Here is a 14,051-nt window from a genome sequence, read left to right as displayed (position 1 = left end):
TATATGAAATATTAATTTACTGTGCTAATTAAAATAACTTGAGCGCATTTGTTATTTGTACTGGGTAGCAAGATTTCAGTTATGAAATCTGGTTGACACACTGTGTTGTTTACTCACCGTCAGAATTCACCTGAATTACACATTGGCCTTTAATTGTATATTCTAAGCAGTTTGTGAATTATTACAAAATGTACGTTGGAATCATTCAACTACTTCCTCACGCGCCGGGCGCCAAAATATGTAGGGGTAATTGCAGTTATGCAATTGAGATTACATGAATGGCTCAAATCCTCATACCATGGGTAACCAAAATATGTAGGGACAATCGCGTTTTGAGAGATTTATCAATTATGACTTATGTAATAAGCTCGACTTATGTAATAAGTCACAATTAATCAATCAAAAATGTAAATAAATCAGTCTCATTAATAAATCAGTCTCATAAATAAATCAGTCTCATAAGTAAATCAGTCTGAATATGAATATGCTGGTTAAGTCAGCAGAGGTAGAGTGCAGAGGACCACTCACCAACTCTGGTATGCGTCAGCCTCCCATCCGAGCATTTATGGATGACCTGACGGTGACTACAACATCTGTCCCGGGCTGTAGATGGATCCTCCAAGGCCTAGAACATCTCATCAACTGGGCCCAGATGAACTTCAAGCCAGCCAAGTCCAGGTCCCTGGTGGTGAAAAAGGGGAAGGTTTCAGAGAAGTTCCGCTTCTCAATAGGAGACACCCAAATTCCATCTGTGGGAGAGAAGCCAGTCAAGAGTCTAGGCAAGATCTATGACTGCACCTTGAGGGACACTGCAGCACTCCAAGCAACAACGGAGGAGTTGGGAACCTGGCTGACAGCAGTGGATAAGTCGGGGTTACCAGGCAAGTTTAAAGCCTGGCTTTACCAGCACGGTATCCTGCCTCGACTGCTCTGGCCACTGCTTGTTTACAACGTGCCAATCACCACCGTCGAGTGCTTCGAGAGGAAGGTCAGCTCTTTCCTGCGGAAGTGGCTGGGCCTACCACGAAGCCTCAGCAGTGTCGCCTTGTACGGGAGGAACAACAAGCTTGAGCTACCCTTCAGCAGTTTGACGGAGGAGTTCATGGTGACCCGAGCAAGAGAGGTGCTGCTGTATAGGGACTCCAGGGACATCAAAGTCTCCTCGGCTGGCATAGAAGTCAGGACTGGCAGGAAGTGGTGTGCTCAAGAGGCAGTCAACCAGGCTGAGTCCCGCTTGCGGCACAGTGAGCTGGTGGGAACAGTGGCATCAGGGCGGGCAGGACTGGGAAGCAACCCTAGACCCTCCTACAACAAGGCCAAGGGGAAGGAAAGGCGTCAGCTGATCCAGGAGGAGATCCGGGCAGGTGTGGAGGAAGCCCGCTGCAGTAGGATGGTAGGGATGCGGCAGCAGGGGGCGTGGATTCGCTGGGAGGAGGCAGCGGCTCGGAAGGTTTCGTGGTCAGAGTTATGGCGATCCGAGCCACACCGGATCAAATTCCTCATCCAGTCCGTCTATGATGTACTCCCAAGCCCATCCAACCTCCACCGTTGGGGCTTGGCTGAGAATCCACTGTGCCCTCTCTGCCAGAAAGCAGGAACACTGGAACATATCCTTAGCTGCTGCCCAAGAGCACTGGGAGAGGGACGCTACCGGTGGCGCCATGACCAAGTGCTACGCGTCATTGCAGAGGCCATCAGCACAGGGATCTCCACCAGCAAACACCAACAACCAGCAAGGCAGGCCATCGCCTTTGTTAAGGCTGGGGAGAAACCACAGCAGCTAAGGAGACAACCAGGGGGGCTGCTGGCAACAGCCAGGGACTGGCAGTTGAAGGTTGACCTAGGGACACAGCTCAAATTTCCAGAGAACATCGCAGTGACCACACTCAGGCCAGACATGGTCCTGGTGTCAGAAACAACAAGGCAAGTGGTCCTGCTGGAGTTGACTGTCCCCTGGGAAGACAGGATGGAGGAGGCTTTTGAGAGGAAGAGGGCCAAGTATGAGGAGCTGGCAAGTGAATGCCGAAGCAGGGGATGGAAGACCCGATGCAACCCCATCGAGGTCGGGTGCAGAGGCTTTGCTGGCCAGTCTCTCATCAGGGCGCTGAAGATGCTGGGACTGAGAGGACTGCAGAACAGAAAAGCCATCAGAAACATCAGTGACGCAGCGGAGAAGGCGTCCAGATGGCTGTGGATCAAGCGGGGCGATCCGTGGACAAATAAATGCTCTTAAGACACAAGCCGGGGCTTGATCACCCCCGGTTGGGTCCCCTGGTGAGGGTGTATGTTGTGAGACCCGAAACACCCAATGATCGCAGGTCACAACACTGACGATGTGTCTTAAGTTGCACAATAGTGTATGTTAGAACTAGTTGAACTGGCCAAGCCAGTGACCACCGGGAACAGGCCGGTTGACGACCATGAATAGGATGGCGACTGCTGGAGAGACAGCCGACGACTGGAAAGACAGTAACCGGGGCAGAGAGGGCCAGCAACCCGAACTGCAGCTCCCGTGAGGGTGCACCCACATATACGCTACGAAAAGCCCTAATGAAGTATACCCCCAGGGGTGCCCGAGAGGGGGGGAGGATGAGCACCCCAACAGGACTGATGAACAGGCAAAGAACCGGAATGGAAAAACGACTACGAGTGCAGTCTGTCCATGTGGCAAAGTCTGCAAGAACCCGCATGGTCTAAAGATCCACCAGACCAAAATGAAATGTTTGACGGGGAGGCAGGTGGTGCAACGCACAGGTCCAGTGCCTGGTGAGACGCAGGAGGAGCCCGGCCAGGAGTCAACCCACAGTGCCCAGACCCTCCACGCCCCACAAGTCCTTCCTCGTTTCAAGCATTCCGAACATCGTCGGGTTATGTGGCCTGCTGCCAACAAAGAAAGAGAATGGCTCCAGTTTGATGAAGATCTGAACCAAGTCCTTGATGCTACTGCAAGGGGAGATGCGGACCAGAAGCTGCTATCAATGTCTGCAATGATCATCAACATCGGAGCAGAAAGATTTGGCATAAAGGAACAACAGCCAACCAGACGCTCAGGAGAGCCAAACAGACGGGAGCTAAAAATCAGCCAGCTGCGGCAGGAACTTCGACTGCTTGGTCGGCAGTTTAAGGTGGCAAGAGAGGAGGAGAAGGCCGGGTTGTCAGAGCTCCGAAGCGTTCTGAGGAAAAGGCTTGTCACCCTCCGTCGAGCAGAGTGGCATAGAAGGAGAGGTAGAGAGAGAGCCAGGAGACGTGCAGCCTTCATCTCAAATCCCTTTGGGTTCACCAAGAAGATCCTTGGTCAAAAGAGAAGTGGCCATCTTGCCTGCACTGAAGAGGAGGTCAATACATACCTCAATGCCACCTACAGTGACGATGCAAGAGAGGAAGAGCTTGGGCCATGCAGAACCTTGATAACCCCGCCAATACCCACCTCAGCTTTCAACACGAAGGAGCCAACTTTCAAAGAAGTTGAGGAGGTTGTCAAGGCAGCGAGATCAAATTCAGCACCAGGCCCCAGCGGAGTGCCATATGTTGTTTACAAGAGATGCCCCAGACTCTTGAGGCGACTATGGACAATCCTCAGGGTCATCTGGAGAAGGGGGAAGGTGGCACAGCAGTGGAGACACGCAGAGGGGGTCTGGATTCCAAAGGAGGAGAGCTCAAGCACCATCGAGCAATTCAGGATCATCTCACTCCTCAGTGTCGAGGGCAAGATATTCTTCAGTATTGTTGCCCGGCGCTTGATGGAGTTCCTCCTGAGGAACACTTATATCGACACCTCTGTGCAGAAGGGAGGAGTCCCGAAGGTCCCAGGATGCATCGAGCATACAGGAGTCGTTACCCAGCTGATCCGGGAGGCACGAGAAGGCAAAGGAGATCTGGCAGTCCTTTGGCTTGACCTGGCCAATGCCTACGGGTCCATGCCACACAAGCTGGTGGAAACCTCGCTCGACCGACACCACGTTCCAGGCAAGATCAAAGACCTCATACTGGACTATTACAGCTGCTTCAGTCTGAGAGTCACTTCTGGAGCCGTAACATCTGCATTTCATCGGCTGGAGAAAGGCATTATCACAGGATGCACCATTTCTGTGGTATTGTTTTCTTTGGCCATGAATATGCTGGTTAAGTCAGCAGAGGTAGAGTGCAGAGGACCACTCACCAACTCTGGTATGCGTCAGCCTCCCATCCGAGCATTTATGGATGACCTGACGGTGACTACAACATCTGTCCCGGGCTGTAGATGGATCCTCCAAGGCCTAGAACATCTCATCAACTGGGCCCGGATGAACTTCAAGCCAGCCAAGTCCAGGTCCCTGGTGGTGAAAAAGGGGAAGGTTTCAGAGAAGTTCCGCTTCTCAATAGGAGACACCCAAATTCCATCTGTGGGAGAGAAGCCAGTCAAGAGTCTAGGCAAGATCTATGACTGCACCTTGAGGGACACTGCAGCACTCCAAGCAACAACGGAGGAGTTGGGAACCTGGCTGACAGCAGTGGATAAGTCGGGGTTACCAGGCAAGTTTAAAGCCTGGCTTTACCAGCACGGTATCCTGCCTCGACTGCTCTGGCCACTGCTTGTTTACAACGTGCCAATCACCACCGTCGAGTGCTTCGAGAGGAAGGTCAGCTCTTTCCTGCGGAAGTGGCTGGGCCTACCACGAAGCCTCAGCAGTGTCGCCTTGTACGGGAGGAACAACAAGCTTGAGCTACCCTTCAGCAGTTTGACGGAGGAGTTCATGGTGACCCGAGCAAGAGAGGTGCTGCTGTATAGGGACTCCAGGGACATCAAAGTCTCCTCGGCTGGCATAGAAGTCAGGACTGGCAGGAAGTGGTGTGCTCAAGAGGCAGTCAACCAGGCTGAGTCCCGCTTGCGGCACAGTGAGCTGGTGGGAACAGTGGCATCAGGGCGGGCAGGACTGGGAAGCAACCCTAGACCCTCCTACAACAAGGCCAAGGGGAAGGAAAGGCGTCAGCTGATCCAGGAGGAGGTCCGGGCAGGTGTGGAGGAAGCCCGCTGCAGTAGGATGGTAGGGATGCGGCAGCAGGGGGCGTGGATTCGCTGGGAGGAGGCAGTGGCTCGGAAGGTTTCGTGGTCAGAGTTATGGCGATCCGAGCCACACCGGATCAAATTCCTCATCCAGTCCGTCTATGATGTACTCCCAAGCCCATCCAACCTCCACCGTTGGGGCTTGGCTGAGAATCCACTGTGCCCTCTCTGCCAGAAAGCAGGAACACTGGAACATATCCTTAGCTGCTGCCCAAGAGCACTGGGAGAGGGACGCTACCGGTGGCGCCATGACCAAGTGCTACGCGTCATTGCAGAGGCCATCAGCACAGGGATCTCCACCAGCAAACACCAACAACCAGCAAGGCAGGCCATCGCCTTTGTTAAGGCTGGGGAGAAACCACAGCAGCTAAGGAGACAACCAGGGGGGCTGCTGGCAACAGCCAGGGACTGGCAGTTGAAGGTTGACCTAGGGACACAGCTCAAATTTCCAGAGAACATCGCAGTGACCACACTCAGGCCAGACATGGTCCTGGTGTCAGAAACAACAAGGCAAGTGGTCCTGCTGGAGTTGACTGTCCCCTGGGAAGACAGGATGGAGGAGGCTTTTGAGAGGAAGAGGGCCAAGTATGAGGAGCTGGCAAGTGAATGCCGAAGCAGGGATGGAAGACCCGATGCAACCCCATCGAGGTCGGGTGCAGAGGCTTTGCTGGCCAGTCCCTCATTAGGGCGCTGAAGATGCTGGGACTGAGAGGACTGCAGAACAGAAAAGCCATCAGAAACATCAGTGACGCAGCGGAGAAGGCGTCCAGATGGCTGTGGATCAAGCGGGGCGATCCGTGGACAAATAAATGCTCTTAAGACACAAGCCGGGGCTTGATCACCCCCGGTTGGGTCCCCTGGTGAGGGTGTATGTTGTGAGACCCGAAACACCCAATGATCGCAGGTCACAACACTGACGATGTGTCTTAAGTTGCACAATAGTGTATGTTAGAACTAGTCTCATTTGATTTGGATATTAATCTCAGTATTTCACAATGAATTGCAAAAGATCAAGACTAATAGGAGTACTTGTACACGTTGTGATTGGCAGTACAATGAAGCAGTCACCTTCAAAGGTATGAGACTTAAACCTAACTGTTCACTGTGACGGTCAACACAAGGGGCACAAAACTCAGTTGCAGGGCCAAAGTTCTAAGTAAGTTGATTCCGTACGTACACAATGCAATAACAGACAAAATGCAATAAAATCAAATGAATAACTTTTATTAACTACCAAGTAATCTAAATAAAGCATTACATTCAATGTCGGTTAAATGGAATAATACAAATATAAGGCACAAATACTATAAAACAAGTAAAGAAAATAAAAGAAGAAAAGAGAGGAAAAGAGAGAGAGAGAGAGAGAGGCTTCTAGCCTGTGTGTGTGTGTGTGTGTGTGTGTGTGTTCCTTGGGGACATGAAATGGCGGACCAAACGCGTGTGTGTTTGGTCAAGCCAAGCTAACATTGGCTACAGAAAGTTCAGGCAGAACAAAAGGCTATGGTAGCTAGTAGCTACCTAGTCTAAGGTAATAGCAGGTAGAGCTAGCTCTCCGGTGAGGCTAGGGGCCGGCCACGGTGTCTGGGATTTCTGTAATTAATGTACGCTATTCCGAATGGAAGAGAGAGAGAAAGAACCGAGACAGAGCAGGGAGTGAGAGACTGGTTGTCCAGAGCAATATCTGTAGTCGACTACAAATATGGCAACTCACATGTGTGGGGAAATATTGTCTAGGTATGGGAATGCACACAGAGCCGGCTAGCGTTAGCTAGCACGAGCTCAGAAGATTCCCAGATTGACGCTCCCATCTCAGGACGCTCCCATTTCATCTCGCTCCCACTAGCCAGACTATCGGTACCACCGCCATATGACGGAGCCAGTTATCTTGTTGATGTTAGTTTTTTGTTTCTAACCCTAACCTTAACCCTAACCCTAAACCTAACCCTAACCTTAACCCTAACCCTAAACCTAACCCTAAACCTAACCCTAAATTGCTTGTATGTGGCAGTATATGATAATACGTGAAATATAATCGGGTGGGACCGCACGTCCGGGAGTGATAGAAACACCTGGGACCGCACGTCCGGGAGCGAACTCAGTTGGGAGTATCAATCCCCTTACCGCTCAGAAAGTTTGCAGAGAGCACAGGACAATTAATGACTGTCTGGCGGACAGTACAGTGAGAAGGTTCTACTCAAATTGTACCGAGAGGCACGGGTTGTCCTGGGGTTTCTACAAACGTGATTATTCTCGAGGGAGAGGGGGAGAGAGAGAGAGAGAGAGAGAGAGAAGCGGTGACTGTGTGTCAGTAGGAACAGCGTATGCTGTGGAGATTAGCAGCTGGCTAGCTAATCAAGGCAGGGCCGGTTGAGGGAGTAGGGTCTGTCTGCGTCCTGCAAGACAGGGGCGTGTCTCGAGAAGGCGTGTCTTGAGCGTTCGGAAGGCGTGTCTCGAGCGTTCTGAAAAATGGATTACACCACAGCCCTTTGAAGCCCTTTGGAGCCATTGAAACCCATTCAAAACTTCATTTTTTCGATCTGACACAGAATATTTTTAATAAGACCTAAAGACACACCATGGGTCCTGTTTCAAAGTTGAGAACCTCAGCTTTCCATAACTGAAAGCGGTATTTTCCTAGCAGCTACCAATCCGAAGGTAGCCTACTTTAAGTGCGGAATTACTTTTCTAAAGATAGCGTTTTGTTTCCTTGGAAACGGACGCAGTTTATGTGTTACGCATAAGCTATTTGACTCGGTTTTGCACTATTATGGATGCATTTCTAATCTTGACATGTTAATGGACAATCTATGCGAATTTCATAATGTGTTTTTATGTGATATGGGAGTAAATGTGTTTACATCCCGTCTGGGATTTGTTAAAATAGCTGGCCCGCTAGTTAGCTAGCAAGTGCTAGGTCTCTACACTACATCATATGTCAAAAGTGGGAAGATTTGCCGACACTCATAGTCTGGAGGGAATTTGCGAATTTTCACAACTATCGTGCACTTTGTGACAAGTTTCTGATTTTTTGCAAGGTGTTAGGTATGGGTCTAAGGTTTCCAAAAATCATTGGAGGCAAGTTGGCGGCGCCCCCTATTGGCCGGTATCCATTACTTTCAAAATGGCCCCTGCTGAAAAGAAAACGGGTTGTATCCTACCTTATTATGGTCTGAAAATGTTGTAGGGTGCAGCTTTTCCCATTTCACTAAATAAAATGATTGTTATGTAAACACCATATTACTATTTGAAGGTAATTTCTTGAGAAATACCTGGTCATGGTCAATTTTTGCTCTAAAAATGGTCCATATTACCAAAATCAAGGTAAGCTGTGTTCAGAAACCAATGGTTAATGACTGAATTTGTAGGTGTGGTATTGCAGCTGGCCATCAGAGGCAATTGAATGAGTTTTGATTGTGCCGCCTAAAATAATGACTAAAATACAAGTCATAATACAATAAACAACAATATAGTGTGAAGTCCCAGTACAAACGAACAAAAATACACTCCTTTACAGTGTGGCTGTGTACTGTGCACATTACAGTAAACTTGAAATAATTGACAGTGATGTGCTGTGAAATTTTACAGTTAATTACTGTGACACCACGGTAATTCTTAACAGCGTAATATAAACCGTTTTTTAAGTAAAAAGTGACCACACAAATGACCTTAAAATAGTCATAAAGACTTGCCATAACAACTATTTCATTGAATGAAATGGGAAACATTGGACTATATAACAATTTCAGACAAAAAAGGTGAAGTAAGGCCATTTGCCTCCACTGATATGTATCCACTGATTTTGAAAACCTTGAAACACCCTGCCAAAAACCAGAAACTTCTCCAGAAGTGAACGATTTCATGAATAGCGAAAATTTCACAAGAATTGTTCACTTCTTGACAAGTTTGGTAGCATGTCATTTTTCCAGCGCCTCTTTGGTCCGACACGTCAATATTCCAAAAAAATTCCCATTGATCCTACAGCCCACTAACTCGAAATAATTCAATTAAACCCTTTGCTCTGACAGCTCAATGTTCCGACCAATGGCTGTTTGGGGTTGGTCATCATCCCAGGTCGTATGTGCTTTTCCCGGTGCCAAGTAGCCTAGACTTCAGCTGCATGCGCTGCTACGAGCACATAGGCCTATGCCGTCTGAGTCGGTCTAGCCGTGCCCTTAACAAAACCACCCATAAACATAGCTGTCATAATGCAATGTTGCCAAGTTTTACAATTGTGCCCTACCCAAAACCATTCCTAACCCTAACCTGCTGTGAGTAGGCTATTGCAATGTTTCTGAGTTTTAAATTTGTGCCTTGACCAAAACTTTACCTAAACCTAACCTGTCACAGACAGCATGACCACTGCGCAGGCTGTCAGACTCAGAAATGACGGTGATCTAAAGCAGCTTTTGGTCGGAACATTGGACTTTCGGGACAAAGGGTTTCATTTTATTGGTAAAAAGTTATCTACTAAGACTAAGTGCTGTAGGATCAATGGGAAATGTTCGGAACATTGACGCATAGGACCAATGGGGGTCGGAAAAACGAGCAGATCCCGACAAGTGTCTGGTCCCACTTGGCTTCGTCCTCCACAACTGAGGTACCATTAGCATGCAACTATTCCACCACACTGTTCTCTTGAAGTGCTGTTTGGGGCTCTCGTTAGCTTTAATGAAATTTTAGGGGATGCAGTGCTGTGTTAAAAAGATGGATGGGAGTTTAACCAATGGACCTTCATGGGAGTTTCGCAGGTTGGCTCTAATTTATCAACTCTGAGGTGGGATCAGGGTTGCCAGATGAGGCTGATGATTTCCAGCCCAAAAAAATGCTCAAAACCTGCCTAGAAGCACAAAATCCTTCCCAATTCTATTGATTTCTATGGCAAAAATTGGGCGGGTTTTTCTGTTAAATGCCATTTTTACCCGGACACGGCCATCCTAAGCATCCCAACTGGGCGGGAAACAGCCCAATCTGGCAACACTGGGTGGAATACAAAAGAAAACATGATCCACTATGGGGTATCTAAGTCTCCGCCCCTCCTGGGCAGCTCATGAGACTGTTTAAAGTCAACAAGTTTGACTGGGCTGTAATGGACTGATCAAACCTATTTTCCGATCGGCCTTACATTCCCCCCTAGATCACATGCTGTGCATATGCTGTACTTCAGAATTATTGATAACCAATGTTGTACTTGCCGACTTCATTTGTCAAGCGATTTGTGAGATAAGTGCATGCAAAAATATGTAATTATTTGGACTGACGTGCAGGCACTTCAGCCGCAGTGCAGCGGTTGGGCTGCATATGCACCTTCAGCCTCTGTTCATGTCAAATACTTGAGGCACAGGTTGTAGTCTTTTACTCAGTTTCTCACAAAAACTAAAATAACCTTTCTTGCCGAAAATGAGCGGTCTTACGACACCAATTGAAACCTTTAAAATTCACTGCTATCATATTATGTGAAATCCACAGCACATGCCAAACTTCCATTCAAAATGTTGCTAGTTACAGCCCCAGAAGAAGGGTGTGACTTACATAGGTGCCCCATGATGATTGCGAAAACGACATTGGTCAGTCTTGCTTCGGCTGCATGAAGTAACACAGCAAGCACTAGCAACACTAAAAGCTAGCTCTCAAAGCAAAACATAATTTGCAACACTCAAGTCATCAAGTGAACTTCGTTGTCAAAATCTATGGAACAGTGTGAAGTGTACAGTTCCTGGATGGCTGGAATGGGTGATCTGATGATCTTTTCTGCTGTCATCACCAGCCTCTGTATAGTGCCTACTTGTCTCTAGCTAGACAACTGCCATGCCAGATGGAGAGACTGCTGGTCAGGATGATCTCAATGGCACCCCTGTAGAAGGTGGTGAGTGCAGATGTGGGGACGTTATGTCAGAGTGTAGAGTTATGTCTGCACCTTTTTGACCAGGGCTGTGGTGTTGGTAATCTATGTGAGGTCATTTGTGATGTGCACTCCCAGGAACATTGTGCTTTTCGCTGACTTCACAGCACTTCCATTGATGATGATTAATATGTGTGTTTTCCTGAAGTACAGTTATTTATTTTGTTTTGTTGACATTGAGAAGCAGTTTATTCCTCTCACAGAGTTGCTGTACATCCTCTCTGTACTCTGAGTCACCGTTGTATCTAATTAGGCCCACCACTGTTGTTTCATCAGCAAATTTGAGGATGTGATGTCTGCCACAGCATTTGTGGGTCATCAGTGTGAACAGCAGGGGAGATAGCACACATCCTTGTGACACCCCGGTGTTAATGATGGTGGTCGCTGAGGAGTTCTTGCAATGCCAACTCTCACTGTTTGCGGTCTGTTTGTGAGAAAGTCCAGCAGCCAGTTGCACAGTGAAGTGCTGATGCCTATTGTACTCAGTTTGTCCATCAGATGTTGAGGGATGACAGTGTTGAACGCAGAGCTGAAGTCGATGAACAGCATCCGTGCGTGACTGTTTTTGTGTTCCAGATGAGAACCTGGCAGAGGTGGAGTTTGAATGGATCCAGAGTAGGGGGGAGGATAACCAGCAAGAAGTAATGGCACATGCCTTGCAGAGCAGAGCAAAAAATAAGCCATCAAAGCAAGCTTTCACAAAGAGGTGGTTGAGAGTCCAGGTTTACAAGTGCAAGGTTACCATGTGACCAGAGTGATCAGGCAGTTTGCAGGTGAGACAGTAATTGAATCATGGCATAACATCTTTTTCAGGGAAACCAAAGCACTAATATTGAATATTTATTGGGATTGGGCTGCTTGTTGCCAGCAGGAGTGTTACAGGTTCTTAAAATGTTTCAATCATTCACCTTTTTATCAATTTCACAAAAATAGCATAGTCTATCAAAAGGTATGTGCAATGTGCTATATTTGTTGTTGCATTTAAAAACATTAAGGAGCCATGTACACCATCCTACACCAATGAGTATGGTCAGTGACTGAAGTTATAGGGGTGGTATTGCAGCTAGATGGCAATCACGGGTAATTGAAGAATGAACGTGTGTCAAACAAGCTGCCTAAAATAACTTGCCAAAAACACAGGAACAATGGAATACTGGGAAGTTCGAGTAACATCTAAATTAACAAAAACAACAATAATACAGCAATTTACTGTACACCTGCACAGTGTGGTTGTGTACTGTGCACATTGCCGTAAAACACTGTAAATCATTGAGCTAGAAATTTGGGATGAGATTTTACAGTTAATGACTGTGATACCCTGGTAATTCTCAACAGTGACCATGACCACACATTTGACATGAAAATGAGCTTCAAATGGTAATATGGTATTGGCATAACAACCATTTCATTAAATAGATTGTAAAACGTAGAATTATAGAACAATTTCAGACAAAAATAAGGCAATTTTGCATTTTATGAATAACGGCCAATAGGGGGCGCAGCCAATTTGCCTCCAATGAAATGGGAAAAGCTGTTCCCTACAACATTTTCAGACCATAACAAGGTAGGATACAACCTGTTTTCTTTTCAGCAGGGGCCATTTTGAAAGTAATGGATACCGGCCAATAGGGGGCGCCGCCAACTTGCCTCCAATGATTTTTGAAAACCTTAGACCCATAGCTAACACCCTGCCAAAAATCAGAAACTTGTCACGAAGTGAACGATTTTCACGAATTCCCTCTAGACTATCAAGGCTGTGGATATAATTAACTGGTCTGTGAATGTTTTCAAAGTGTTTTGCTTTGACAAATTGCTGATATTAAACATCCAAAATCCTGGTGTTTCTTTGTGTATGTTTGGGCCATTGAGACAGATCGATTGTAATATCTATTTACTTGCTAGCTAACTAGCGGACTAGCTAACAAATCCCAGACGGGCGTACTGTTAACACATTTTACTCCCATGTTCCATAAAAACGCATTTTGAAACTCGCACAGATTGTTCATTAGAATGTCAAGATTAGAAATGCATCCATAATAATGCAAAACCGAGTCAAATGACATACATTTATCGCTTCGTCAGTCTGTCTTGCTTCATCTCCGTTCCGTTTCCAAGGAAACAAAACGCTATCTTTAGAAAAGTAACCCCGCACTTAAAGTAGGCTACCTTCGGATTGGTAGATGCTAGGAAAATGCCGTTTTCAGTTATGGAAAGCTGAGGTTCTCAGCTCTCATCAGCTGAGGTTCTCAGTATCTCATCATTAAATTAAATACCGTTTAACAACTTTATATTCACTGTTTGAATTCGTATGGCGGCGCTAAATCCTGTTTCCTGCCACTACCGGTAGGCGTGTCTCGAGAGGGCGTGTCTCGAGCGAGAGGTGGGCGTGTCTTTAGTGGACGCAGGACGCAGCCGGACACTATTGGGTTGAGGCCGTGAACACAGTATCAAAATAATAAACACGCGCGCGCACAGATGTTTAGAAATTGCACGATCGCATTCGAGAGGTTCACGGAGCGTTCCAAACATTTATATGCGTCCAAACAATGCTTGAAAACACTCCGATCGTTTCGAATGAGACGTAGCAACTAGTAAACAACCGGGAGAAAGTTAGTGATAGCAGATTGCTAACTAAACAGAATGGGAGACAAAAGGGGATCAGACATGTATATGAAAATCAGCTAAGCTTACTTCAAAACACATCTAACTGACAGTAGAGTAATATTGCCCAGATATGCCTACTGTGAAGGAGATGAAAAGGCTTCCAGCCTTCTCAGGAGAGAGTGGTTATCCTCGGAGGTTGTGGTCGGCTTGTTCACCACAGCGCTCGCAGTCTGTGGGGGTCCAAGGCGTCCGATGCTCGATGTGGAGACGAATGTCCAACAGCACACGAAGTCTGCTCCAAACGTCCGCTCCAGCGAGACAGGAAGGGTTGGGAAAAGTTGCACGCACAGTCCGGCCGTGCGATGCTTTAGGCGTGAAACAATTGATGCATCAAAGTTCCACAAATGAATCCGGATGAAGTCTTGAGCAGGAACGTCCAGGCTACCGACTTGTTAATGGGCTACTGCCTTCCAACAGTAGAAACCAAAGACTCTGTTGTCTCTG

The 14,051-nt window shown here is 47.4% G+C and overlaps 1 pseudogene; it reads left to right on the top strand.

The window, feature by feature from the left end:
• Positions 1-2,538: 2,538 nt before the first annotated feature.
• On the top strand, positions 2,539-5,996 carry LOC134461760 (uncharacterized; annotated as a pseudogene).
• The last annotated feature ends 8,055 nt before the right edge of the window (positions 5,997-14,051 follow it).

Source organism: Engraulis encrasicolus, chromosome 13 (assembly GCF_034702125.1).
Source record: "Engraulis encrasicolus isolate BLACKSEA-1 chromosome 13, IST_EnEncr_1.0, whole genome shotgun sequence".
NCBI lineage: Eukaryota > Metazoa > Chordata > Actinopteri > Clupeiformes > Engraulidae > Engraulis > Engraulis encrasicolus.
This window is presented reverse-complemented; position numbering and strand designations above follow the sequence as displayed.